The sequence below is a fragment of the Aptenodytes forsteri genome, unplaced genomic scaffold (assembly GCF_000699145.1).
Source record: "Aptenodytes forsteri isolate BGI_AS27 unplaced genomic scaffold, ASM69914v1 Scaffold278, whole genome shotgun sequence".
NCBI lineage: Eukaryota > Metazoa > Chordata > Aves > Sphenisciformes > Spheniscidae > Aptenodytes > Aptenodytes forsteri.
In genome coordinates this window covers 280861-290514 of record NW_008795907.1, presented here as the reverse complement: position 1 = coordinate 290514, position 9654 = coordinate 280861, and the positions used below count along the sequence as shown (strand labels likewise).

The 9654-nt window shown below is 42.3% G+C and overlaps 1 long non-coding RNA gene across 2 annotated transcripts; it reads left to right on the top strand.

Moving 5' to 3' along the window:
* Positions 1 to 5916: 5916 nt before the first annotated feature.
* LOC103903118 lies at positions 5917 to 9648 on the top strand. 2 transcript variants are annotated; one of them, XR_657834.2, is made up of 3 exons: positions 5917 to 5998; positions 6495 to 6668; positions 9139 to 9648. It is a non-coding gene; the product is annotated as an uncharacterized LOC103903118 (long non-coding RNA). The 2 variants fall into 2 exon arrangements; XR_657835.2 differs by having other exon boundaries at positions 8774 to 9648.
* The last annotated feature ends 6 nt before the right edge of the window (positions 9649 to 9654 follow it).

Genomic DNA, 9654 nt, shown 5'->3' with positions numbered 1-9654 from the left:
CTCGCCCTGCTCCAAGACATGCCTTCTTCATGGACTTGTGCTCTCGGAGCTCACGTTCGCTGCCTGTCTTATTCATGTGGTCCTATGAAGTGCTGCTAAGTTGTGGTCATGATAATTTAGCCCACAGCGACCCTGTCCTTGCAAGAACAGATCAAGGGTAGATTATCCTGTCGCCTAACCAGTACTTTTTGGAAGTATTTTACAACTTACATAAAGAAAATAAGTGCTGGAAATACCTGATCTGTAGTGACAACCTCTGGACCTTACTACACACATAACACAAGCTAATGTCTGTCCCTTAGTGCATTTTCGTCTGTTCTCTGATCTGTGACTGGAACCTGCAAGCTTTCTCCCAGCCTTTTCCAGCTTATAAAACTTTTCCTACCATCTCTTACATTTACCAAGTCTCCAGTTCCCAAGTGCTGTTGATATTTCCAGCTCTCAGAGTTTCTGTGACAGAGACAGCTCTGTCTTCCAGCAGATGCGGTACCTGGTAGCTCTGACGGAACAAGCTGGGAGTCACAGCACCTGACCCTGGAGGGTACCTTGACTCTGGACCTTGGCACAGGCCAGCCGAAAAATGATCCCACCTTCCCCCGCTTCTCGCCGTTCTTCTTACGCGGCACAGCAAATCAAAACCTCAGATCAGCACAACTCCTATTGTTGCCTGATTTGCAGTCTAGAAAAAAAAAAAATCAAGCTCCTCATTTTCCATACAGCAAGTGGGAACCAGCAGTGGTTGGCAACTTTCTAGCCTTGGCCAAGGGCAAAGGAAATAGTTAATCTATCACTCCTTTGAAACACAAATCTCTCTGCTTCTTACGGGGCAAGGGAAAGAACTGAATCCTTGACTAATGTTAAAGCGCTCAGCTTAGGCTGATTTCATTTCCCATTTTTCTGTTCCAGTCTCAAATTTTATGCCTTGATTTTTAGTTTAATCCTTTATTTTTAAGGATTACCTGGTATCGACTGCTTCTCAAAGCTATTCATTCTGTCTATTAATTAGACTTATTAGCTGTTTACCTAACATGTTACCTGATTATAATTAAAACAGAATTCTGTTCTGGAAAAAGAATCTAAGGAGTGATATCTCAAGAAGTGTTCATTAGATTTGTACGGTAGAGAAGGTATCCCCAGGGTCTGGGTAGGAAAGATGTCTCACTGATTACCCTCATTTTCTTCCAGTCACCTTTCTGCACATGCAGGTCCTGCTGACCATTACATATGAGGGTCATGACAGGTTAAGGTATATATTCTGAGAATTTGTTTATGGTAAGTAAGACATCGCTGACAGATTCACCTCAGCCCCTTTGCAGAAGAGCTTCGTTTAGGAGAGATGCCTGGGAAAAGGGATGGAGACAAACACAGGAGCCAGAGGCTGCTCGGGCAGAGAAGCCCCTCTTGTCGTCTACGTGAAGGTTTGCAGTCCTGCTGCAGGGCAGGTGCTCTGCAAGCCTTCCCGAGGGAAGAATGACCTGGTGGTGGGAAAGGGCTTTTGTCTGGGACTGATCCCAACCCACGCCTGCTTTAAGCCTGTGGATTTATTTTGTTGATTCACTGCAATACTGTTTTGATTTAGGAAACTGACACACCTTGAGATGTGATATCACTTGTCTGATTACAGCAGAAACTCTTCTGACCACACACCAGTGCAAGGCTTGCCTGCTTTCAGAGTTTTATTTTCTACTCTGAGCTTTGCAGTCTTACATCCATGCTATATTGGCATACACAAAACTGCACTTTAAAAGTGGCCAGTCTGTTTTCATTGAAAAAAAATCCCTCCTTCTGGGATTTTTGCTAGCATCAGTCCCCAGAACACAATCCCTAACACAGGGAACATGTTCCCCACTGATGTGCCAGACAAAAGTTCATGGCTTTGTCTTACTGAAAATGAATTCTTGATTATTCATGCAGTTCCCAATGAGTCACTCCACACCCTTGAATTATTTCTGACAGATGTAAAATGCCTTCTGCTGAATTCCTACTCCAAAGAGCCTTTTGCATGACCGGTTTGTCAGTGAATGCAAGCAGACTCATGATTTACAGTGCTTCATCATCATGGCATGTATAATACTAAACATGATGACTAGGCAAACCAGACCCACCTATTTTTTGCCATAGGCTCACAGCCTCCAAAATCTCCCAGCAGCCGCACAAGAGACATTCATGCAGGGCAGGTGTGTGTGCAGGGAGACCCTATATTACCCTGTGGATCTTAACACAGCTATGCAGATGAAAGAAAATTGATCAGCTGAGGGTATATGAATTCACTCACAGGGTTGATATGGAGACTGAAGTACCAACCTGAAGGCCTATTTCTGTCACTGTTCACTTTCTTGCTTTCTCTCTGCTGCCAGGAGTGTGCTTACCGCTGGCTAAATACTCGGCTGTGGTGCAAGTCGTGCATGGTCACTGTCCTTGTGTGCGAGCAGTGGAGACCAGACCTTTTCAGCTGTGAGCTCAGCTCTGCTCCCTCAGCCTGCCATGCTGACCTTACCTCCTTTAAGCTGGAAGTACACTCTCTGCTGTGTTTACCCACAAACACGGTTAGTGCACATCAGTACACAGTCAGGAGACACAGATAAACTTTCCTCCACAGCCTGCAGAAGACAGGTATAGGCTGTTTCCCAAAGGCTCTACGGCTTCTTCCTGGAATGGGGGATCCCCAGGCTGGCCTGAGGATTTTCACAGATCTGCTTTTTCCCACAAAGAAAAGCTCTTCTAGGGGCTCCAACATTGAGGGGACCTTCTCCAAACAAGAACCTCCTCCAAAGCAAGAAGGCAGTTGCAGTAAGGATGCCCTGAGGGGTATCAACAGCTCAGAGCTCCCCCTGTGACCCGATGCTGCTCTCGGGTGCAGCTCCACTGTGCACTGCTCCATTATGAAGCAGGAACATACCCACGGTAATTCAACTGCTAACTTTGAGATAATGCTAATGCCACGAGGTTTGGTCTGGTCAGACGTAATTGTTATCCTGTACATGATGCTGCATGTGTCTCACAAGAAATGGTGTGATTTCTTATAAAAGGGAGATCTGCTGAGCAGCTGAGCACTGACTGCCAGAAAAGACCACGTAGAAATCCCTGCCATACCTAGAGTTAGTGAAAGGGGCTGATGTGCTTTCACTGGCAGCTGCAAGCATTTCAATGACATTCCCTAGCGGACGGCCAGTTCTGGCACAATACGAAGACAAAGACATTACCTCTGCAATGTAAGATTTTAGGCTGGGATTCCACATTTTTCTCCTATGGAAATCTCTGTCACTGCAAAACACAACAGCAGCACCCAAAACCATGTTAAGCAGTCATTTTAGCAATTCTGAAATCTATTATTCATCTGGCTAATTAAAAAAAAAAATCTCCCTTCTTTTTATTCACAGATGGTCATGATGATACCTTTTTGTTCAATAATTAATCATTTTTGTGTCAGGTTTGACTTGTTTTAGGGAGTTAAACTGAGTGTCTCCTTCAAGGAAATCTGTAATTGAGACACAATTCTCTGTGCATCTGGGCATCTGTGAAAGACTTCAAGATTTGTGCAGATGACTAAGTATATGTTTTTAAACATATATCTTACTACCTTAAAGGCATCTACACAGGATGTTACTAGAGGCTGATCTGTCATCTCTCTGTCTTGTCAGTAGGCCCACTGGATTCTGACAACTGAATAGAGACTATTAATTAGAACTGCCAGGTTTTGTCAGACTTTTGTCATACTCCCTAGATAATTCAGTCTTACGCATTTCAAGCAGCTTCAGTGGGAACACGACCAAACCTTTTCATTTCCACCCTAAATTCTATGCCTCTCTTTCTAAGAAAGAGGATTTATTCCTGCGGTAATAACCCTTTGCATTTTGGGGGGTCAGCGTAACTCAGTGCTGTGTTAAGGAGTGCCCAGGTTTGTGCTGACTCCTCTGGCTGGGAGCAGCTGTGCAAAGGTTCTGGTATTAACTTCCCACCCTCATGAAGGTTACAGAGGATAATGCCACAAGTTTTGCAGGAATAAAGAGCCTTTTTCTTGCTTTTCTAAGGAGGATCTATGCTAGAATAAGCAAACAAAAACTGGGCCTGATTTCACACCCCTCTGCTCCCACAGCTATCCTCAGTGGAGTCAGTAACTCTGCTCGTGTGGACATAGGACCTGGTATAATGACTCTTAGCTATTCATTCTTAAAGGAGCAGTGTTATTTTTGCATGTAACTATGACCTATTTTTTAATTTTGCTATATATGCAGATTTACTCTTTGTAGCACATCTATGAATCCTTTGTGATGCAGAGCAAATGATCAGACCTTAGAAGCATATTTAGAAAATGCCAGTTTTGTTTATTTTACATATTTATAATTGTCTCTGGCCATACTATCATTGATGATTTTCTACAGTATGTTTCAAAGTAATGTTGGTTTGTCTGGATATTCAACATTGCTAAAAAGCACTTAAAATGTCAAACGCAAGAACAGTTGGGGTTTTTTTTTCCTCACTAATACAGCCTAATACATATTTGAACCATGAGCCATCTCATTACAGCTTCTGAAAATCAAAGTAAAGCTAGATAATTCAGAGCATAGCACAAACATATCCTGTAAAGATACAGAAGTATCTTTCATGAATCCATAGCATGCAAATGGACAGACCTTATAATATTTTCTCATTGTATTTTCAGTACATGCTTGCTTTTGTTTCAAAGGCATTTGAAAATAAAATTGTTTGGGTTGAGAGATTGGTTTGGGATGGGATAATAACCTGTAGTTGTAATGGACAGGTCTTTTATTATGCTGCTTACTTTCTAAATTATCCTCATCAGAGCTTTTCCTTAAACATTTAGTTATCTCTGCTCCTCTCCACTCCCCAGACTTCTCTAGTCAGCAGGGACTGAACTGGGTTAGTAAGTGGGTTCTTACGGAAATACAAAAACTCTGTTGCTGGAATGGAAACAACTTTTCCTTCCCTGTAGCTATACCATAGTATTTTTATAAGTTTTATTTTTCTGTAAGACATTATTTTATTTATTGTAGCTGAAGTAATACTAATAAATAATTTATATTTAAGCACAATGTGGACATATTATAATTCTGTTTATTTATTTGCTTGTAGAGCTTTTTACCCAACCTCACTGGAGAAAGGAAACTGATTAATAGAAAATCCAGAATAAGATATTGTTTCAACTGGAAAAAAATATTTGGAGGGCACACCATCATCAAGCTATAAGACTGATCCACCCAAGCTCAGTCTCAGCTGGGAGCAGGGCACCAGGTCCCTGCCCCACTGCCTGGGGGCATGCAGCCCTTCTGCAAGGTCAGCTCAGACGAGTGGCATTTCACCACTCTTCACTCATGCAGAAGGCGGTGCAACAAAACTGACTCTCCCGTGTGCCTCCCCTGCTTTATCCTATCCTGGAACATCCTCTGTGCACCAGTAGCAGGGAGCTCTCTCTGGCACATTTTTGGTGGAAGCTCTCTCTGCACGTTATAATTAATATAATTAATTATATTAATTAAAATAGGATTATTCAGGGATCGTAATCTTCTTACATAGTATAAGTGATTGCCACCAAGGAGTCTACACCTAAATGCCCCTACCCTGAATGCTGCTGAAGGTATCCTTTGAGCACACTAGGAACCTCTGCACCCTGCTCTCAACTACCTATGCTGTAGACAACTAGAGTTAGACAAGCTAAAGTCAAGTAAATTCTACCTTTCAAGTCCAGCTTATGCTGCCCGAGCACCCAATTTTATAGGAGAAAATGAGGATATATGATTAGAGGTTAATACCAACTTCTCACTGACCTAGACTGCAATAGCAATTGTTTTGCATGGACAGCTTGTTCCTTCCATGTATTGCTCGGAGATGGATCCTCTTCAGAACATACTCCCTGCCCGAACAGAACAAAGGGCTATGTCATCTTTTTCAGGAGTAACCCCTGTTCAACTGGGATGCCACGGATTTGCCTCTGGGGCCAACCTAAGCTGCAATAGAGCGTGGAGAAGGCTGGTTTCAGGTAAGACAGCACGTGCAGTTTGCACACTCGTGAGGTTGTTGACTGCCAGACTTCCATGTAGAAGTCACGCCAGGAATGAATGCGTTCCAAAGGGAATTCACAGGCACCTTCCACGGGGGTTCCCACAGCTGCATGGAGGCAGCTATGGAGGCAGGTAACTGGCGTCTCGGACATTCAAGAGGATTTTCCCACAGCTCACCTGGATTCAGCTGGTAGCCTCTAGAGACTCCGTTGTCCATCACACTTTTTCCTCTGAGGTGTCCTCTGCAGTAACTAACGCAGTAGCCAGGTTTTCTGTTCTTGGTCGCTTCTCACAGGCCTGCCCAGGGAACAAGGGATGCAACAGTGACATATTGTAAGACCACTTGCTGTTAATTTCTGCACTGCATGATGCAGTATAAGGGCTAAGTATAATTTTCAATTACAAAGTGGCATGAATAAAAGCATCTGCCAACGTCTGCATATATATGAGGTCAGTGGGTTTACATTCCTTCAGGTCAGAAAACAGAACAAGCGTGATCTCATCCCCATGCCAGTTTCTCCACATTACAAAGTCACCGCAAGACATAATGACACATTGTGCCTGCTCCGGGAGGATGGGACTGAGGGCTTGTCTGCACTGCTTGGAAGAACGAACTGGAAGGAACAAACACGCACAAGCAATCTCAAGGTAAGAATGCAGCGGAGAACAAGCACACTGTTTTTCCCACAGCATGAAACAGCCAAGCTCACAGTATATACCTCCAAAAAAACTTAAATGCCTGGTCTCTACTATATTTTTACCATAGTCATTCATGCTCCTTAGTAAAACCACACCGTATTTATGAGGGACTTAAGATCTTAGTGACCACATTGGCTTGATGTTTGCCCACCTGGTGGGCAAAAGAGGTCTACCACTTTAAAGTGATGTGTACAATCTAGTGTCCAGCCCTGATGATCAGAGAGGGAGAGGAAAGCAGAATAGTGGGAGGCAGCTATGCAAAACCTCCACAGAGGAATCGTATTTTCCCACTCCTCATTTGTTATTCTGTGTGGTAATGTATTAATTCCTTAACCAAACTCTTTTGATTATTTTTATAACCCTTACTGATATCACTCTGAATATTACTGTTATCCTTATAAATACACAATCCTCTTTCTGAAGAAATTTTAGCCATCCAGCTAACATGCCCTATGATTTTGAAATCAATACAGTAAATTCATCAACGGAATTGAAAATAAAATTAAGCTTTGGATGAAAGCTACTCTATATACCCCTAAGGCTTATAGATTTGGTCTGGTCCAAGGTATAAGTACATGTCCCCAAAATGAATATCATATGCTGCTTAGACAGGACTAGACAATTTTAGAGGCATACGTATGTGTGCAAAACTAAGTCATGGTTACAAAGGCATATCCTGGGTTAAGGAGACAAACATTGTATCCTACAGAGGTTTACATTAAGGATGGGAATTGCTCAAAATTGGTATAGGTAAAGCATACCTTTAAATTTTATTCACTTTGGCAATACCCAAAGGATCAGACTCCATCTTGCACACCTTTGCTCTCTGTAAGCAAGCTTGCTGCAACGTAATCTGTCTAGAGCGGAAACAGCCCTGCACCTAGCTCTGGGTCTGGCCAGGGTGTATCCAGCTCTGATGGGCAGCAGACTGGCAAGCTGATGTTGGCACGGAGCTTGTCCCCAGCAGTGGACTCTGCTGTGTGTACCTGTATGGACAGCCACGCTGTAATAGATAATGCAGAATTTTTTCTGCTGCAAGCACACCGTAAGGCCACCATATGCACGGGTCTGTCGGAGACAAGAGTAGGCAACAGACAAGAGGGGCTGTAACACTGGCACTGTCAGGATTGAGTAGTCACATTTACTGAAATGCAAAGCCACTGGACAATGTCTTAAAGGCCTGGATGGTCTTGATTCTAGAAACAGGAATGCATCCATTCTCCTCTAATTTAATACAAAAACACTGGACTCTCCTTCAGCATGCCACGTGTGAGAGTTGAAGTTAATGTTCGTGGATGGCGAACATGCCTCTGACACCCATTTGGATCATGTTTCAATGCAAAAGGATTGTCTTCATAGAGACTGCCACTGATTATATGTTCAGGACCTGTCTTCCATGCAGAGAGATAAAGTTTCCTACTTCTTTTTTTCAAAAGCTACAGAACCTCAATATACTTGCTACCTTTGGGCCCAGCCCTGTAAATCTTGCTCCTGTGCATGAACATTCTCATGTCATGAGAAAAAGCTTTTAGGGAATCATGTTTTTTAAGTACTAGTGAAAAGCTAAGCTAGATAGTACCTACATAAGACAGTGATGAATACATGATAATCAGTTTTTTGTATTTATAGCCAGACCCTAACAACCACAAAATGACCATACATATTGAGTAACAAATAAATGAAGAAGTCAATTTCTGAAGACCTACTTGGATAATACAGTTATTCTTTTCAATGTATAAAACTTGAATAGGGCTCTGGGAATTAGCAACATAAAAATAATGATGATGGTGATGAATTTAAAATGCTCTCCAAACAAGAAATTGAGGAAGTCTTTAGAGAGGTCTTGTGGTGAACTTGATAAATCTTTCCACAGTTTTTAATTCTGAGTATTAGTTATTTCATAATCTACAGTGCTTGCTTAGCAACTGCTACAGGCTATTGAATAAACTATCATGGCAACATACAGCTTTTGCCATAGGCCAGGATCACGAAACTACATGTGGATCATTTGTCATCCTGAATCTGCCTATGCTGTTGTTGTTTTATAACTGCAGATCTCAAGATGATTAACAACGCTGGAGATTCATCAACCTTATTTCGAAAATGGAGTAACTGTGATGTAATGAGATGAAGAAATTAACTTGATATCATTGAATGAATTAGTGTCCATACAAGGATCAGAACACATTTCCTTATTCCTGGTGCCATTCGTAATCCACCGCACAAGAATGCCAAAACAATTTCTTATTACCATTCACCATGTTTCAACAGACTAGGGCATCAAAGGACTAGGCATTAAATCTTCTTCACTTTTCAGGGTTTTTTTTAAGAAACTCTGTTATGACTAAAAAGAGGACTTCAGCAGCTGGAGAAAAAAGCCCACAATGTGCACTCTTTCACCATATTATTTGTCTCACAGGTCTACCCCTCCGTTCCCTCACTCCATCCTCCTGAAGAACCGTGAGTCCAACCAAGCATTAAGGCCTGCAGCGACATTGCTATGACAGATTTTTGCGGTTCTTGACCCTCGCAGGAACATAGCACGTAGCCAACACAGCTGTGATACAGGATTTTGCATTTGTTCCTGTTGAATTTCATGCGGGCCACTGCTCCAGCCTCAGTATTTCTGAGTGGCGGCTCTGCGCCTTTTTTTGCAGTGATAATGATTCAGATTGTGGCTTATTGCAACGGGAATCCTTCAAGCACAAAGACAATGCCTTGTTTCAAGGGTGGCTTTGCTTGAGTAAGGACTGTTATTTAGCTTAGACTATCATGGCTTTTTAGGGACTGAAATTCAGATTCTTCAAAAGCTCATACAAATTCAAGACGAGGATCATATTTACGCAGAGGTGATTTTCTCTACATATAGAAGTGTGGGTTTTGGTAGTCCTTTTAAGCTTCAGGAAGCCACTGAGAAGAATAAAATAAGAATATA